This window comes from Glossina fuscipes, unplaced genomic scaffold (genome assembly GCF_014805625.2).
Source record: "Glossina fuscipes isolate IAEA_lab_2018 unplaced genomic scaffold, Yale_Gfus_2 27, whole genome shotgun sequence".
NCBI lineage: Eukaryota > Metazoa > Arthropoda > Insecta > Diptera > Glossinidae > Glossina > Glossina fuscipes.
This window is the reverse complement of record NW_023998422.1, coordinates 8,850,822-8,871,719: the sequence shown is the minus strand read 5'-3', so window position 1 is coordinate 8,871,719 and position 20,898 is coordinate 8,850,822. Positions and strand designations below refer to the sequence as shown.

Genomic DNA, 20,898 nt, shown 5'->3' with positions numbered 1-20,898 from the left:
TTTTTACACCCTACAGCATTTATGGTGCAAGGGTACACTTAGCTTTCGTGGGTGCAACACTGGAAAGACTGGACCTAGAGCCACATTTTATTATGGCGATTCGTTCAGAATCATTTTTTGAATCGATCCTGCTGGTCTGACATTTTTGGCGAATTTTGATGACATTTAATAGAGCGGCATGAGCAGACGCTATTGAACGCGATTGACGCTTGGACCTGACTACTTTTTCGAGCCCTTCACATATATGGCTTTATTTTGAAAAGTCATTGTATGAACAACCGTATTAGGGAGTAGGTTTTATAATAGAGGATCGTGGGCCGCGATAACGCTTTTACTTGTTTATATTAGTTTGGAACACTTTACAAAATCCCCGATATTTTTCATTAATAATTTTGTGTTTGGCGCATAGAAAAGGTTATGGTCTTTAAAGTCTTCTAAGGTACATCCGAAATCCGGTAAGAGTTTTTCAAGTTTTTTAAGAATTGCCCGGCAATTAAAATTTATAATATTTTCTAGTTTATATGAATTTTTTTTTGTTCGTCGTTATATGGTTTTGTTCATTCAACTTTACTAATCGCTTTATTTTTCGTTGCCGCAGAAAAATAAAATACGATATAGTAAAGGTATTAACCGCACAAATTGTTCATGTTTAGATAACCTCGTTTTTAGGAAAACGAAAAATATGAGTTGCTTCAGTAAAGAAAAAGATATTTCTTGCTTTAAGTTCAACCGTCATATGTACATCGAACTTAGTTAACAACCAACTCCATATAATATGAGAATTTCAACGATTTCTCAACATGCAAGTCAGTCTGTAGTCAATCTGATTGTTGCAAAAAAAATTGAAAATTCTTCAGAAAACTTACCTCCCTGATCGAATACACCTTCGAAACCACTTTCGTCGGGCTCGCTTAAGAGTCAAATGGTGTACTAATTACTGAAATAGTTCTCCCAGATCTTAAAACTGGCTTTCTTAACGAAAAATTTTTATTCAAAAAAAATTTCCGGAGATAGTCTATTAGCTAGCCCATGTTCTTTCTCCTTCGCTCTTCCTGATGGTCATCAACGACCTTTTTATGCCTGTCAGAAAAGCATATTTGCTGCATTACTCGTTCTCTTTTATCTAGAGACCCATAAGCAAAGAAATACGAAACAAGTGCTCGAGGAACGCGCAGAGGAAATGTCAATGTAAAAAAACCGACACTCTGTTGTTGTTCTTGGCATAAGAGATATAAAATTCTATTCGGAGTGTCGAAAAATGCAGTCAAGAGCCTTCAAATCTTGCCTCGCACGCGTATAGGGAAAAGCCGATACGCTCACGGGCGACGAGAGTGTGTCGAAGACTCTCGATACTTTCGGTCAACAACGTAGAGCTTATGCATGGCAATATGGTGCTTTGTCCCACACACAGATGAAAGAGGTTTCCATGCATGACCGTACACTAATCTATGGCGCACAACATTATTAAACAATGACTATATAGTTGAGCCAAATTTAAAGAAAGCTTGAAGGATAAGGAAGATTTATTTATGAGGAAAAGATCAACTTTTTGTTTATTGCTTACTTACATTTGCTTTAAATTGTGTTTAAAGAAATGACAAACAAATCTCCCACCCTGTATAAATGAATTCTGTGCAAATAATTCTTACGCTATGTTTGCAACTTCCACGCTTAGGTTCAGTTTGTTATTGACATTACATACAAAGAGTTGCCGTAAGCCTCAAACGACGATGATTGTGACGATGATGATGATGATGATGATGAATACACTACCAACAATATTTTCTTTGCACAAATCACAAAATGAGTTATGCGAAAATGTTTACACATACTAACAACAAATAACTTTCAAAAAAAAAAAAAAAAAAATTCTCAGCTTACAATAAAACTTAAAAGAGGGAGTAAGGTCTACAGTCTAGATCTTACAAGTAATCTATATTTACTTGAAAAATTAATCGGAAATATCCACTATTTCGAATATGTTTCGAATATGATCGTAGCTAAGCCATGAGGCCGAAGAAAGCCGTCTTGTCGTTAAATATTTGAAAATTTCTTAGCAGATATCTTGAAGGTCATTGGGAATCATTGAACCAAACGCATTAGAAGTTATTTTTAGAGTTCAATGACAAGACGTAATCGGTCAAAATGATATCTGCATTCATCTTGCATATATCAAGTTGTTATCGCAATTTTTCAGATCTTGAATAATAACCGGAGAGAGACGGGCCGATGTACGTAAGTGAATGAATTCAGAGAATACATTGCTTACCAAAAATATATATACATTTTGATAACCCTTAACCCGACTTATGTCGCAGACGGAACATCAGTTTAACATACAGACTCGCAGTGTCCCTATATATATATATATATATATATATATATGTAAAAAAAACCTTTAGAAAAGTTTGAAAAAGTTTTTTTTATCATCATTGTAGTAACTTTAAAGTTATGTTATACTCTTTGTGCACTTTTTGGCAACGATTTTATTTCATCTGTTTTTTTATTTTTATTTTTTTTTGCCAGGTATCGCGTATACATACACTTGTCAACATAAGCATACACGAAACAATGACGTACGCATAGGGTGTTTCAACCAGAGGCGCCATTTTTCAACAGTTAACATACAACGTGTATTGCAATAACATTTGCCAAGTAGAAGCGAGGAGCTTTTCAGCTACATTCGCTGATTGTGTATTACAAATATGTGAACAAGATCAGGACTTTTTAAAGAAAATGCCTTGAGTTAAAAATCATTGGATTCATTTTCATTCGTTTGCGTAGATAAACAAGCAATATTGTGCTATCGAAGGCTCTGAAAAGTTAAGATACAGAACTCTTCTCACACAATTTCAAAGAATGATTAGATGCTTCGACTCAGGACTACGAACGTAGTGCGCGAGGCTAAATAGCGGTTTTTTAGGCTTAACATCACGAAGTCCGCTAACACAAAGGTTTATTTGGGCATGAATTGACGCCGTCCACGCAGAGCGACAATCTCCTTGATAGGAGGCCTCACTACCAAGCCGATTTAAAGCCGAGGCCTATTTGACAGGTCGTTGCTTATAGCTTCTGCGTCTTACGGCTTACCACAGACATCACGATACTGCCTGAAAGGTTGCAGCGCATAGATCACATTATCGAACGATATGAACAGATCTGAAGCTAATGGATGAATGATGATAACTTCAACGGGAGACCATAATTCGCCCCACCGCTCACAAGAAACGTTTTTTGTTAAAAGGATATAATTCACTTGGCGATTAAATTTTCAAAAATTCCCCTCTAATTTAGTTTTCTTTCTCTCCGACTATTTCAAATCGATTTTTACGTCTATTATAGATTTCGTTGTTTTACATGAAAGTTCTTTCAAGTCAATACAGTACCGTCTCTTCCAATACGCCGTTTAATTTTGAATGACAATTGAATCAAAATTATTCTAATTGTATCCTACACTATTTGTATTACATGGTATATTAAGTTTGTGCGGGCCTATTAAACATCTAGAAGAGCCTAAGGTGCAACCACTTTCCATCATACCTTTCGATTCAGAAAATGATTCTATTCTGTCCGTCTGACGTCTGTCCACGTATTTTGGTACAATGACCTGTTTCGGCTTAAGCACGAACGCCGTTGAAAATGGTTCGGATTGATCCATTGTTTAGACCACTTCCCATATCGCAATTGCGATTTTTTAAATTTCTCGGCAAACGTCGATGAGTGATGGTATGATTATATAAGACAGGGCTCAAAAAATTGCCGCATTCGAATTAAACGTTTACTACCAATTCAAAATTTTGATAATTGCAACTCCTTTCAAAATAAGGCATTATATGGGGAGTAGTCAAAAAAGTGGACTGATGCCAACCATTTTCAATAGCGCTTGTCCTTTGCGTAAAACACGTCAACATAAAGACAAATATCTTAAAAACTGCGGCCTTTACGTGAAACACTGGACAACAAGATGGCCAGACTAACAAATACACGTGAATATAATAAAAAGTGGGCCTATGTCAAGTCTTTCGTCGTTATTGTGTAACGTAACAAAAAAGTTAATTTTCGATCTACTGTCCCGCAGTATTGCAAATTCATTTATTCAGATCATAAAAACGGACAATTGGTCCATTCCCGGAAATATTCCCGTACTTTGAATTCTGATAAATTCATTTTTGGCCATGAGTTGGTAGAATTTGGGATGTGATTGTCCCGGTCAAAATATATCTTCTCCTTTCCGGATTATTTTAAAGCAAAGTACAGCGAATTCTAAAAACGTTAGCTTGCAGAAAACTCTATCATTATCTGGGAGTTGTATTACTAATAAAGTGTGGGCTTGCCGCATAGATAAGCAGTGCAAGAATCTATAGTCTTCTGTGATCTTTAATTGTCTAATGGTATTACAATCCTCCTCCACCTTTGAGTTGTGTCGTTAGTAAATTTGGACTTCAGACGATTACTGTTTGCTGGCTTTTGCTTACAGTGTATGCGCGGTAAAATTTTAGGTAGAGAAAGGAACAAGTTCGTTAGAAGCCGTTCAAGAAGCCGTAGAGCAACTATCGCTCAAACTACGCTTTGGCCAATCTTAAGGTCTTTTCTCCTTCCACCAGAATTTCAAATTTTTCACATTACCACGTGTCCTCCAAAAAGCAAATCTTTTTTCATTTCCTTTCGCTTTTCTTATAAGATATATTATAATAATAGCAACATAAGCGGAGAAACGCCGTAAGGAAAACATGACTTCTTTTTTAAAGCGTAGCCACAGGCTTTTTTTATTGTTATCACTTCATCAATTCTCCATTGAATTATTTGTAGAAAAATTTTTGATGCTTGCAATTTCTAAGGTTGCGCTCCACTCAGGTTGGAAGCTCTTGTCGTATACCATACCATAACCTTGTAGCGTACAGCAATTTTTGCTGAGTTTTTCCAATAACAGCACGACTTGATCCATATTTTATTAACAATTGGTTTCTAAATCCTTGAACCTTGGCCTTAGTTCATTAAAATACATTCCGAAGCTTTAAGCATTGAATTGATGACGTACTTTAAAGGCTTCAGTATATGTTTTCTTAGGGTTGAAGGAATCGGTTATCAGATTACGCAAAGATTGAACTGTTTTATAATATTTTCCCGAATTCAGTCAGTATGGACATCGATATGAATTGCTCTTGTTTCAAACTGCATCGGATAGTTGTATCTTTATCATCTTAGTAAGCATTATATCATCTTTTTTAGAGAAGCCATTATCCTTAGCATAATAATAGTATGTCTCAACGCTGTTTTGATGCCGGCTGACTAGAAACTTGCCATTTAGTAATTAAATTTCGAATCTGCGGTTGCTCGTAGTCGATCATAGCCGGCAGAATTTTCGTCTCGCTCGCCATTTGCCAAAATCCACTAAGCACAATCAACTGTTTTCTTTTGCTTGCTTATCAGCCATTTTACCCACTCTTTGGTTCGATGCAAGCTCCTGCGCAGAAACACGAAGCACGTAAACAGAGGCACTTGGGAAAATCTTTTAAATGAAATTTCCTCATTTTTTTCTATTGGGGCTGGGTAGGCGGTTGTCATTAAACGTATGTGGCAGATTTTATATGTACCGTAGAGTGCAACTCCCTTCACCAAATGTGCCTCCTTGAAGCTCCGCAAAATATTGCGGAGAATTCATTTTGAATTCAGCGCAACGCCTCTCTTAACAAAAGCTGTCAATAGGCGGAAATTTTAAGACGTGCTATTGGAATCTTTAACGGAGGCAACATTTAACAATGAAATTGATCGTGCGTTATACAGCTGCGCTGAGGAAAAATCAAGTCCTATGTGTTTGTTTGGGGAATATATTAGCGTTAAATAAAAACTAGAAAGCACTTAGCGCACTGACTTTAATACTTGCTTGACCATGTTTCGCCGTGAAAAAACGGGACATAATTCTGTATTGAACGTTTATAGATATATTAAACGCGGAAAGTAACTTACTGTAATAATTGCTATATTACTATATTTGGTTTGTTTACGGATTAAAGGCGGTGGATATAGGGACACCTCTTCGAAGCAATGGTCGAAGTAAAAAATACAGAAAAAGAGTTAATTCTAGTAACAGTTCAGGAGCAGAAAGCTCGAAATCGCCCTTCAATTTGACCTTACATGCCCTCCATTCTGAGTGCGGGATGCTAGGTTTAGTTAGTAATACTAAGTTGTGGATAAGTGAACATGAGGTATGACTCGATTCGGGCTTCTCAGTCGAAACAGCTGAGATCTGCCGAGATTGTCAACGATAAACCTAAAACTTCAATTTCCGTTTTGCATAGGAAGCTAACACAACAGGACGTGTCACGAAGGCTTTATTGAAATTATAGTCGAGGGCAGTAAAAGATAAGGAAGTTTAAGCTAAACAACATTAAATGAAAGAAAATAAAGTTTTAGTAAAGTTAAAACTAAGTAACGAAACATAATCTCGGAGTAACTAAGTCTCTAAAAACCTATGTAAAGTCAAATGTCCCTTTGCCAAGATTAAAGAAACAATCTAGAGCACAACTCAAAACCGAAGAGAAGTGGAAAAAATAAGTTAGTACCTAGAGTAGCGACGACAATCGCGTGGTCAAATTAGGAAGGCATAGTTTTATGGTCTGTCCATTCTCTTAGAACATGTAACCGTTTCGAACAAAGAAAGAAGCTATCTCTTGTAGGAGAATTCACCGATAGAGCGAGAAGCCGCGCCCGGCTGTAACAAACTCTTCTCATGCAATACGAGAAAGAAGGTCGTAAGACATGCGTCGGTTGTGGACTTGTTTTTTCTCTGAGCTATGTGCAGTTCTAGTAATATGCCGATGCTGTGGGCTGACCTTGTCGGCTTTGTCTTCCATCAATTTTCTACAATATTTCAATCGAACAGCCTATCCACTAGCTCGTCGTCGTATTTGTTTTTTCTTTTACTTCGAGTTCATGTGATATACTGAAAATATGAATTCCCTAATAGTCCCTCCTCCTTTTGCAATTTTCTTTTCTCGAGTTTTTGTGATATATCCCTTACATTTTGCTTTCTATGACCAGCCACTCAGAAGATATTCTTTATACGTGCTGACACGAGAGTGATCAGGAAGGATTAAAGGAAGCGTGGGGTAATGGAAGGGATTAGTTCACTAATATATCGATCACACAGGCTACGAACGACCCTAAGTAAGTTGCATCTCCCCCGAGTTCTTCTACGATACCTCGATCATATGCATTGCTCCTATTGGTTTTTTTTTGTCCACGTGAGGTGCTACAACATACGTATTATCGGAACTATTCACTAGCTCCCGCTTGATGTTTTTCTGACTTCAAGACCCTGTGGGTTGTCAATGTGGGTTGTCCACTAGATCTTGTTGGCTTAATTGACACCTTTGTTACATGCTTTTCCGGGCTGCCCAGAAAGTTAAGCTGAAATCCACTTCAAAATTTCAATCCATATCCGTATCAATCCATAAAAATAAATGAAAGGAAAAAGTTTGAAGGTCAAAATAATTTAAATAGACGATCGCCGTTCGGGTAGACTTAGAACTTTTGAGTTAATTTCCGCCTAAAAAAGGCCCATTACCCTGGCAAATATGTTAGTTGGTCGAGTATTTGGTCCCATTAAGATTGCTGGATGTTTACTTAGGGTGCTCTTGTTAAGCACGAACTTTCCAAAATCAAATCTATCAAGATGATGATCAGCTAACATAATCAATAATGTTGTGATGAACATCTTTTATGCATATTATACTACATACGCCAGATACGCTTCAAAATAATCGGTTTAGAAATTGCAAAGGGGTATGTTTGATATCCTCTAAGTAGGTTTTTCTATCCAATTTCGATTATAATCTAGCGTTTATTTTAGCGACGTGTGCCTTTCAAAATGAAGTCAAACTCACTCATACTGGGAAATTTTTTATTGTCTTACATAGTCTGTAGAGTGAGCTCAGAAAAGAAAGAAAAAGTCATTGAATAGTTACCAACCAATTATTAAACTTTACATAATCACATAATTTCTAACCGTGAGTATACTACGTATGTAAGAAATATTTAACTAAAGATTCTTAGAACTATGGTTTCTATGCTACTGGCAACGCATTATATAAACATTTTCAAAAGCTCTTTCAAAATATTTTGAGATGTGTGTAGATCTTGCCTAAAAGCATACAACCACGCATTATATACTTAAAAAAAAAAAAAAAAAAAAGAAAACAGAAAGCAAAAATTACGCCATACATACGCACATGCATATATATATGCGCAAGGATATATAAAACGGCAACTAAACGAAATCAACTTCAACTAACATTCTTGGAGTCAAATTGAAAAGGTTTGTAGCAAAAGCTTTTCAAGCAAGGAATTCGACAATGCAGGTACACGCTACAAATATAAATATATATATAAATATATTTGTATATATATATATATATATATATAGTTGTACGTGTGCACATATGTACGTGTGTATGCACATATATATGCATTTATGCCGAATCACATGTGCCTGTGCCTGTGCCTGTGCAAAGAGGTACATATGAAGGGAATACAGGTAGTTGACGGCATTAGAATTTCTGTTAGCTGCAGCACTGTATGCATATAGAGGTCTATGCATATAAATATTTATGCACATATTTATGCGTTATTTTAGTAGCACACACAGCTTGGCATTGTTATTTTGTTCATCGTGTTTACGAATATTTTTTGTTTTTTTTTTTTTACTTTTTTTTGATTTACTTATTTATTTATTTATTTTTTTCAAGAAGCGAAACGTAACGAAATAGAGAAAAGAAAATAGATTGAAAAATATGCAACCAAGCAAATAAAGAAGCAAGCAAGTAAGTAAGCTAAGAATCGAAAACAAAGTTGTAGCATAGAACGCGTTTATAACCACACCCAAAATACAGGAAGCCCTCCATTCGGCACATTTAACCAGCCAGGCAGCCAGTCAGCCAGCCAGCCAGCCATCCATCCATCCATCCATCCATCCATCCATCCATCCATCTGTACAAAAGCAACCATACCAATAAGACATACAAGCAGACGCATATACACACAAACACGCACATACACACACATGCACTTGTACTTATACATATCAGAACTCGACAACAAATAAATACAGAATATCTTTCATGTTTGATACGTATATACATACAACTATAACAAAGGCAACAACAACAATAATAAAAGCAACAACTACCACCTTTTGTAACATTATTTTATTTTTTATTTTTTTTATTTTTTGTTTTTTTGCTTTACTTGCACTCAAAGTCTATGTAGATGGAGGTAAAAGAAGACTTTGTTGCCGGTGATGCTGGCTGATGTGGTTGTTGTTGCCGTTGTTGTTGACGATGCTGTATGCTAACAAAGACAAAAGTGATGGTAATAATGACGAAGATGATTACGATGATGATGATAATGATGATTATAATGACAATGATGATGTTCTCTTGTATGGCTTGTAAGTACGTAGGTGCTTTTATTCGTTTATATATGTTTGTATCTCTATCAATCTGTCCGTCCGTTTGCTTAAATTTAAGCCTTCGTTGGTTGCTCTGGGTTCCTTTTGACACTTGTGTGTATAAAGCACAACATTGAGAGCTATCAAATCGAAGAAATAATAAAAAAAAAAAAAAACTAGCAAAAAAAAAAAAATTAAAAACAAAATTGTATACAAAATATACTAAGGCACACGCACACACACACATATATATATAGACATACACACGAACACTCCTACAACACAATCATTCAAAGAAAATGTATGCGAAAAGCAAAGTAAAATAGAACAAAAAAAAAACAAGAAGAGGAAGAAACACTGATTTAGATAAAAAAAAGGCTGCTTTTCATACACAGACACACACACACACACACACACACACGCACACTTACCAGTTCATCAATACACAAAATCGAGCTTTACAAACCAATATAAAATAGTAACAGGAGCAGTCAGGCATACAACAAATAACTTCAACATCTTTTAGCCTTAACAACATCACAGAGCAACAAAGCTTGCTATCTTCTGCAACGGCAGCAGGAGTAGCAATAGTAGTAGTAGGTATTCTACCATCACCATCGTCACTTCTCACACACAAGCCAAGTATTTTATATCAAACCAAAAAAAAAAAAAAAAAAAAAAACAGAAAAAAACAAAAACAAAACATAAAGGAACCCTTTTTTGCTGTCTTCCACAACGCTCGGTGGCAATCGGTTTTTTTATCGTTTCATTTTTTTTTTTTTTTTTTTTATTTTGAAAAGACCTCAAAATGGTTTCTTGACTGCATATTGAATACAGATCGAAGTGGTTTTTAACAGCGTGCTATACACCTACATGCACTGCTCAAACATAAACACAAACGCGGTGCAGATACAGGAACACTTATGGTACATGCAAATATGGTTATGGTCTCCTTTGAGGGCAAAACAGACAGACAGATAAACAGACAGACAAACACATTCGCATATATACACACAAACCATACAGATCTTCAACAATTGATAAACCGATGCATTGTTACGGCTTTCTCCTCCTCGTCATTTTATGCTACTTCTTCTTGCTTCTTGCTTTTCATCTGCCTTTATGAAGGTGGCAAGTTCCATAAAATTCCAAACAAAATGTTATCAATGATTCAAGATGACAATTTTTTAAAGCAAATTTTTTTTCATTTTCATTACGTTTTAAGTTCAACAAAAAAGGAAATGACATAAAAAGGAAGAAGAAGAAAAAATCGAACAAACTATGGAAAACTATATGAAATAAACAAAAAAAAAAAAAACAAAAAAAATACAAAAAAATTAAGTTTACACATTTTCACACATTTTAAGCAGCTATGCACCAATCAACGAGGATGATGGATGATAGCATATGTAATTTTTGTTTTTCCCTTGTAACACTTAAAGAAAATGTATATAAATTGTATCGACTTGGTCAATGTATAGCTCGTTTGTCCGTCTCGCTGTCCGGCAATTGTTAGATTTTCATTATCGAAAAAGTTGAGTTAAGAAACTTTGGTGCTGGCATAAGTCGGATTTGATCAAAAAATTAAAAATAATTTATTTAGACATATAATGGACAGACGGACAGAAAAGCAAAATCAAAAAGACATAAAATAAGAATCGCAACTACCAACTCGGTATACGCAGGTTCGAGTCGAAGGTGCAGCAGATCATCATACTTGAACGTCTAAGAAGCGATCAAGTTCTGGAGATGCGAGTTTAAAGGACGACTTAACCTCTGCGGACTCCGAGACTTCTGAGACAGTCTTTTTCAGAGAATATTAGGGCGAAGTTCGCGTCAGTCAACAAGAATTATAGCACGAAATGAGATTAAGCCAACAAGATAAAAAAAACATCAATTATTTATGACTCGATCTAATAGATTAAGTGGATTTTAGGTTCATAACAGAGCAGTTGTGGCAAAAGTCCTCAAATTAGAGAAAGCTCGCGATTAGCAAAATACGATTGTTGTAATTAGCTGAGATTACGATTGTTTACGAAAAGAGCAAACAAACAAAGGAGACAATTACCGTAGTTAACCGGCAACATGAACAAAATCTATTAAATGAGCAAAGGGAATCAAATAGGAAAACTGTACACAAAGTTTAAAAAGGATCCAAAAAATCGACTGTGAAAAAACAATTTGGTTCTATAGTTTTTTGAGTTCTAAAAGTGATCTGTTCAGTTTCTATATACTACAATACTATAGATTGTGACATGGGTTTCACGTGGGTTCCTGCCTTGATGGCTTAACCCCACGGTGGCCCAAGAAGACAATATGTTCCAAAGGGGATCTGTTGAAAGTTACAACACTTAAAGCCGACTTACGATGTCTTACATATCGTGTTTAGCCGCCGCCTAACTCTTGGAGAGCGTTGAAGAAGATTAGCAATAACTTTGTCAAAAGTTAAAAAATAATTATTTACACACCCACACATTATCAACTATTAACCAAGTCACTCAATCATCACCGAACGTAAAGTGTAATGTTCTAGGCATTATCACCCTACTAAGGATTACATGGCTAGGCATTTTAAATTAAATGTCATAAGTTGTTTTTCAATAACAATTGTAAATGTTACTGGTTTCCCTTTCTTTCGCTTAACATATATTTCAAATATGAAATTTGCTTTACATATAATGCGGTGCGATTTTGACGGAATATTTGACAATTTTTAGAGTACACCCGCTAGGAACATACGTGCTAAGCTTCTACTTTCGACATTCGACGGCTCAAAAAATAAATCTAACAAAGTTATTCCGAATCGATTGGTGTGTTACATACACTCTCACAAATTTAATATACATTATACTTTGGCAGGATGTACCCTACAAATTTAGACCGTGTATGTCTGACTCCACATCCTAAAACAGTTCTCATCAAAAGCAGACCTTTATGCAACAACAACGTATAGTTTTTGATTTTTCATCACCAAGAAAAGCAACGACGGTTTGATTGTATTAGACGAAATGATATAAGGTAGTTACTGTACAATTTTTTATTGGTGTTTCTATCTTTGATTTTCCTTTCTAATTGAATTGAAAACCTCAGCCAAGAGGTAACGAAAAGAACCTACAAACTCACTTAGGCGGTCAGACGACCGCCTTTCGTCATGACTATATAGATTGCATATAGTGTACAATTTAGTTGCAAAGCTGATTCAATACTTCAAACAATATGTAATAGGTTGGAGGGAAAGTTCTGTCGTATTTTATTCATGAACTTTGCTTTAACACAAGCCCAGCAGATTTAAGGTGATCTCCAACGGATGAATGCCTAACTCTTTTGCAATTTCTCGAATTGTTAAATGTGGATTATTTTCAACATGGATCGCAAAACATGATTATCGATCATTTTTTCCGAGGCTCAGATCTCCGGAACGGAACCATCTTTGACAAGCACGACCATTTACAATATCTTTGCCAAATATCGCACATAAATTTTTGCATGCAACCGATTCGTTGCCTTCTTTTTGGAAGTCATAAAAATGCAGTGTCATAAATGCACTTTATCTACTGACTAAATATCACAAGTAAATGATGAACGGTAAAAAAAAGACTCTTTTTAAACAAACAAAAAAATATCCGAATGACTCTCTAGGCAGATGTTTTTTTTTATTAATAAGAAAAATTATCTGCCTATTTAAACTACGACAGAACTTTTCCTCCAACCTATTATAAAAGAGGATTGTCATTTGACTTATCGGAGTCTTCCCAGACCTCAATAAATATGCTTGCATTAGGTTCGGCATGACATGAAAAAAAAAACACATTTTATACGATTATAATACAAGCGTTGAAAGGAAAATGAGGAAAACTGAAAATTTGTCTTCTACTACCAAGCATTTCAATGGTCCGCGGGTAGAAATTTTTTTTAGGCTGAAAGAGTAAAACTCAAATTCGATCAAAAAGTGCCAAGAACATGTGTATACGACTTATGAAATTTGAAAAACGAGAAAATTTTCAATAATCCGAAGTTTCTTGTAATAAATGCCAGGCATTGTTTGTACATGTATTACATAAGTTAAAGTTTTCTTCTAAATTTTTTCAGCTTTCCAAGTTCGAATAATAGACGTGTGAAGACCGACCGGCCATTGCTTAACTGGGCATAACAAAGGAATATTTATTGCTTTTATTGTTATGCCTGTGTGTGTGTATGTGTAGTGGGCTTTCAAAGCTCCTTTGTTATCATTTCATTTTAAGTACGTTGTGCTTGCAACAAAAGAAAAACCCAAAGGGACATATGTTTGTAGAACAGAGTGATTGCGGCATTGCTTAAGTGTAGGGCACCGCAAAGATGTGCTAGAAAATTCAGGAAATTTCTTTTTAATTATTTCTTTTGGCGGAATGGCCGTCCGCCTATCTATCGCCCACTGACAATCTCGCGCTCTCCAAAATTGTAATAGAAATCCCGAACACAAATAAAAAAAATTGCATAAAGGTTTCGCCTACAATGATGCGTCTTTTGAAAAATCTAAATCCGCCTGAAAAGCCGAAGGCGAGGAATCTCGACTAGCTAGTCAATGGTCGTGGGTTCGAATTTCAAGTGCGGTAGATTTTTTAATAAAAGCCGATAAACTTAGGTGCTAGTGCTTTTGAGAGCTTAGCCTTAGAATTTATTTCTCTGGCGAAAATAATAATAATAATAATAATAATAATAAAAAATCTGAAAAGAAAATCCAATCAATACACTTGTGACTTGTGCACAAGAAGTCTTACTAATATTGGTGTCATAGTTATTCAAATGAATTACTTTTGTAAATTTTATATCACATGATACATAAATATTTGTTTACGTAAACCTGATCAACTTTGCATAGCTCAATTATTTGTCTAAGGAGTCTTTTGCTTTTGCTAAGAAGAGAGATATTTTCACACCGGTTCATCTCTTTGTCCGAATATATTTTATTACTTGGAAGCAGCGCAAACCTAGTATCAAAATTCATAAGTTAAAACGTTGTAGTTCAGCAAGGTTGGCCAATAATACCCTACAGCACTTCTTTTGGAATAAAGCTTTATTTTTCATGAATGTGAGGAGGTAAGGAGATGGGGTACAAAAGAGAGAATAATGCGGTCCTTTATCTTAACGCCGATTCATGTCTTTGCTCAAAGACATTATATAGATATACAGCATATACAGCATCGCAAAGTAATCCTATTATTAAAGTTGAAAACTGAAAACACTTTAGTCCAACAAACCCTCCCCATTAAATATCGTGTGCTACTATTTTTGGCATAAAATCCAGGAAAATGGACCGCGTTGCCTTGCGGAAGTTTATTTTCCAGGAGCATTTTGTTTTTTTTGGGGAGGTAATGCGATGATGTGGTCCAAGTTTACATGTCTTCTTCTTTATCAATTTCTATCATGAAACACCAAAAATGAGATTGTTTAACCATTGCAAGCCGGCTTTCTTTATAGAAAGCATGTACGCATAATGCAAAAGATCCCAGAAGTTGTCCCTTTTCAACCGTCTCCAAATTCGTGCATATTCATTTAGTTTCTCAATATATTGGTTTTCTATCTAAGAACATTAAAAATGGCAACAATTTTTTATTTAACGATTTTTTAAAAGTAGAGTTTTACTGAAAGAATTCAGTGTTTGGGGTAAAAATATCTCAAAAAATGCGACCTTGAAGGTGCAAACAAAAATGCCTGGATAGATGTCGGACAGAAAGTGAGACGGACGGACACACTTAAATTAATTTAGCGAATGATCGCCAATTGATTGATATACCAAAAGCTCGATATACGCAGGTCGTTTCGAGTGTTATCTACACCCGCACAAATCTATGCCAACAAATTTGTAGCTTGCAACAACAATTGAAAAAAAGTAATAATTAAATACAAGCAAGGACGCCAGTAGATACCCTACACCATTTCCCATAATACATTAAATAAATATACACTATTTTTATGTAAATGCACAACATTCATGATAGCTCTCATATTGGGGGACAATCAAACGTCGATGCGGTCCAAATTTAGCTAAGCTAAAGTACATGTCGAAAAATGTTGTTATTTTTCAATTGCTTTCGTCATAACAAACCGCAAATTAGGTTTGCTCGCCACAGAATGGTTTGCTCTCATGAAAGCCCCTATATATGTTGGGGTCTAAAAAATGGTTACAAATTCCCTATGCTCGATTTACTACGGACCACTGTGCAAAATAAAAAAAATTCCTTTGGTGACATGTGAAGCATTTCGAGTCGATCAATATCATTAAAGTAGGGAGTATTTCCAATCCTTGTAGGTGCTACAACAGCCCCATAAAGTTAATGTACCCGGCACCACAACTGGCGCGGGAGATCCAATCTGCGTTTTATTTATTGTTATGTTACGATTATTATTATTGTTATTGTTATTTTTTTTTTTTTTTTTTTGATATGAACAGTTACACATAAGATCTCTCTAGGGTCTTTCGTTAAAATATTTCATTTTTTTTTTTTTTTTTGAAGGGAAAATCGTAAAGGAAAGCATTATTTATTAATTAAATCAAGTACAAGCAAATGCCAAAGTAAACATATGTAGCGATATTTTCCTATTGATAATTTGACGAAAAGCGAATATGACATTTATTTAATTTGAAATCATGATTTTACTGCGCGCACTTACCATTGCAATCGATAAGAATCTACCCTTTCGTCTGTCTGCTCTATGCAAGACACTTCAATTGAATTGTTTTGAAACGTCAACAATGCGATTATTGTAAGTACAGAGTACAAAGGTATAGGACAAGTCAAGTATATCCACCTATACGTATTTACGTGTAGTAAGCACATATATATACACGCACATATATAAACCGATGCATTGTAATTGACCCCTAAACACCAAACGTATAGTTTTGTTAACTATATATATATATATATCTCCATACGTGTAAAAACATTATATGGGGGCTGAAAGAAAAACCCATAAACTAAAAAGAGAAAGAGCGAGAAAGATAGCGAGGCAAGTCCTTGTAACAGTGACATTCACAGTGTAAACAAAAACTGAACACTTGAGATAATCGCCTTAGGGTTGTTTTTGCTGTTTCAATACAGTATATATATATATATATATATATACATATATATGCATGCATATATGAATGTATGTACGCGTATATGTTACGTTGTAAACAGCAGGTTGGCGGTTTATTATGTACTACACACACAGGCGATTGTAACGGTTGGTCACTGGTTGATTGGTTAGTTTGCTTGGTTGTGTTCTTCTTCGCTCGTTCGTTGCTGATAGCATTCTAAATGATATCGTAATTTTACAAAATCCTTTATGCATGAGCATGAGAAATTTGTTGTTGGTATATTCTTGCTTATGTTCAGGTTCATGTGCATGCGTTTGTTAGTTCATGCCATGTGTGTGTGTGTGTGTGTCTGTGTATGTGCTCGCGTGGATTCCTAAATGATATCAATACTGCTTGACTGGGTTTGTAGTGCGGTGCACGTTATTAAGAGCCCTTTATTTTCACGCATATCAAAAGAAATTGAGATGTTTATCGGTAAAGCGCAATGGGCAAAACTATTGTCGGCACATGTTTCCGTTTATTTGTCATGACTTTGTCGTGTTTTTTTCTTTTCTCTTCTCTTTTTTTTTTTTTTTCTTTACATTTTTCTTTGTTTTTCTATTATCATTACAAGCGAAACGACGCTCGATTGTTGCTACTGTTCTACAATTGTGTATGACTATGGTGATATATATATATATATATATAGGCGAAAGAAGAGGTAAAAATTACCCACAAGTATATTATTAACAACCAGTGCTCTCAATAGCAAAAATATTTTAGTTTTAACACCGCACGACCGAACGACCAAACAACCAAGCTACCCCTCTCATCGTTAACTTATATATAATTTTTACGTGTATATATTATATGATTTGTGAGGTAAATTGATTTTTCAAAGATATTATTTTATGAGTTTTTATGTTCTTTCTCGCTGTCTGTCGGTCTATTGTTACGTTTGACATATTGTCTGCTAATCAGTTCCGCCGCAAATTGTGTGCATAGGGAGAATTTCATAAGCAACCAGCGCACACCATAGTCACAAGCATTACTTTACTATTTTGTATGAAGTTACATTTATGTATATATATATATAAGTGAATATATTCCCTTGATATTTAACCCAATGCTCAGTGAGTGTAAACTTTTTGATGCCTTACAAAGAAATTCGGGCACATTTACAGCCGCATAATGACCGTGTAAACATGTGAGCGTGTTTCCTGATTTCCGATTTCTTTTTTTTTTTGTTTTTTTTATTTTCTCTCCCCCGGAATCACCCTAATTTTGTTTATTCGAAGCTTAATCATTAAAACAAACATAACGCACTAACTGTCATAACTGCATTTTGCGCTGGTGTTTTGCGAAATCCTTAAAAGGGCTGTTTTCACTTTTTTTTTCTTTTTTTGTTTTTTTTTTTTGTATTTTTTTCGCCTTTAGCTCTTCTGAGTGTTTTACCACTTGATTAGTTTAATGATAATAATGATATTGCACATATGTGTGTTATATACCCGTTGATATTATTAGGAATATCGTGATTTAAACTCTTTAGTGGTTTAACGCATTTTCGTTGAGATCAATTTTGTAGCTGCAAGGAGGCATAAACGCTTTCTATCAGCGTTTCTCAACTAGTTCTTGCGCAGGCAATATTTGATGTAACGAAACGATTTTAAGGACAAAGAAAAAAAAAGGAACGAAAACGAATATTTAATCCTAATCTGAGTGTGTGGGCGTTTTTACAACGAATCATACCACGATGTGACTGCCAGTCACGTAATATCCCGGAGATATGATATGATGTTAAGAAAGAAGTCGGGAAGCAAAGAAAGGAGATATGGAGTGGTTGCAAGCTAGTGGATATGGATAAGTCTTTACCGAATGGACACTCGCTCTAGCTACGACCAAGTATGCTCAAGACAGCACTAATATACGAACCTGCGAACAAGATCTTGGTAATGGCGCCTCTTGGATAACTCGAATTGATATTCGGCTATGACCCAATACTTCAATCTTTCGGTTCTTCTATTGCTATTCTTGTCTTTCCGTTAATTGAACTACAATCGATTTGGAATAACAAAAGTGAAAGCATATCAAAATTGTATTGATATAAGCGAAATATGTAAAAATGAACAAATTCTTCGTGATTTTGAAGTCTATGTCGGCTGCCATAGGAGATTGGAAAACACTGCTACTTTTGTATCATTGAAACTCATAAGACGTCCACTTGGTGCCACCTATTGCATTAGTTCCTCGCGTCAGCTATTTATTATCATTAAATGGGGGATTTGTAAGGAACTATCCTATCTATTAGGCTAACAGCCCGTAAGTTCAGATTATGTTGACTTATACTCAAGCGGCACTAACACTACTTGTAAGATATTTTGATCTGTTGTGACCTGACTTGTGGTTAAAATTTATGCTCCATTGCGAGAATTTTCTGAAACTAATTTTCTTTAGCAAAGTCTTCATTTAACATCGAAGTCAAGTGAGAAGAAAAATTTAAAAAGATTTGTTGGCCTCATTTTTGTCGATTCCTTTTCAATTTCTACCATAGCATGCATCTTAGATTCGCTTGATGTTCAAATCTAGGAAAATTGATCACCTCATGAGGAAGCACTAGACTTTTTAACAGTGTCGGCAAATAAAATACTTGTCCGTTTTCTTCTCGCAAACAGATTTTATAGTTATAGGATATCATTAAGGCAGGAGGGCGAAAATAGTGAACAGATTACGTCTCCTTAAGAGCAGACGTCGCACATCTGTATGACATTAATAAGTGACATATTTTGAGTGCAGGCTTGAACCTATATGTCCGCACAACTCGAAAACTGGAACTGAGCAATCATTGCACGTCGCTTACTTACTGTTATCGTGCAACCGCTTAATTATATCGAAAAAAGTGGACATTTTCGCTGAAGAATCATTGTCTGCGATAAGCTCACGTATCGACTGGTTTCAGTTTGTTTCCCTTCGATGCCATAAAAAGAGTAATTTCCATCGTTCAGACTGTATACGAAGTTTTCATCGAAGCCTTGTACAAGCCATGAAAAATACACTGCTCAGTATGCAATTCATGTCATATACCGTCCGTGCACTGTTTTTCTTAAAAAATGTGTGTAGATCGTGGCAATAAAACGAGATTTATATGTCGCAAGATGAACTGACTGCTTGTTAGACGATGTGAAAGAACCGGACTTTCAAAAGCTTACTGTAGCATGACATCTAACGCAAAGAGTGAAGTTATTGCAGAGTAGTCTCGGTGAGACTACTCGCTCTTATGAGAAATTGTCTATGATCGCAGTTTAATACGATTTGTATCTCTTTAGAGAATATACACTATTCCCGTAAGTTCCTATTTATTTACAGATTTTCATATGATCATTACTGAAAGATGTTGGTATACTGGATTTGTTCTTCCGTTTGTAGCACTTATAGGCGCGCACAAGGATCCTATAAAGTGTATCAATTTTTAATTAGCGTAAGATTCCGAGTCGTTTTGATAATGTTTGTCTGTTAGACACTGTTTATTTGCTTGCTGTCTGTCTGTGCTTTTGCGATCATCTGTTGATATACTTGTGTATACTCTTAGTTTTTGGTCACAAGGATCCTATAAAGTGAATCAATTTTTAATTAGCGTGCTTTTGCGATCATCTGATCTTGTAACAGTCGTGATGGCAAAATTTGGGTTTAAGTGCGAAACTTGATATACTTGTGTATACTCTTAGTTTTTGGTCAGAAATCGTTGAGTTGAAAAGAGACGTTGTCTGTCCTCTAACGAGTTTACGGTAAGGAGAAAACTTACTATGCTTGGAAGATATTATTTGAGGATACGTTTTCAAGGATAATCTCAAACTGCAGTGAGACAACACACCCTGCCTGAAACACGCCCACGTAATATATTCGCAAAAAATCTGTACCTTGCAGCTTATACGAGATATCCACTTTAATGCCAATAAAAATATTTCTTAGCGTTAGGAGCCAGTGTTAAAGTGACGAGAAAGGAGTCGAAGATTCGTCTCAAGGCATATGAAATTTTGTTAAGTTTTTTTTTTTTTCTTTTTCATCGAGTCGTTTTACCTCAACCAATTCCAAAGAGATTAAATAAGAATTTTATGAATTTTACGCCTATAAGCCTTAAGTGAATAAAATAATGTTCGCATAAAGCGCTTAGTCAATGGGGTTGACGATGGCAATAATAGTAAACAAAGCAAGACATAAACGGAGTAGCAATGCCAGCAGCCACGAAACCAATCTCATATTAATGTTTAAAGTCAGAGAAGCATATGTATGGACTTATGCAATGGCTTGTGTGTGCAATAATTTGATCTCAAGGGAACTAATTTGTGATTTTTGTATACTGTATGTTGTTTTTAACAACAACAACAATAACAACAATAACAACGATAACAAC

The 20,898-nt window shown here is 35.4% G+C and overlaps 1 protein-coding gene across 1 annotated transcript in view; it reads right to left on the bottom strand.

Annotated features, from left to right (window-relative positions):
- The window catches only part of LOC119636094, an 87,541-nt gene that overhangs the window by 8,978 nt on the left and 57,665 nt on the right, over positions 1-20,898 (bottom strand). The gene's annotated exons all lie outside the window — the stretch shown is intronic.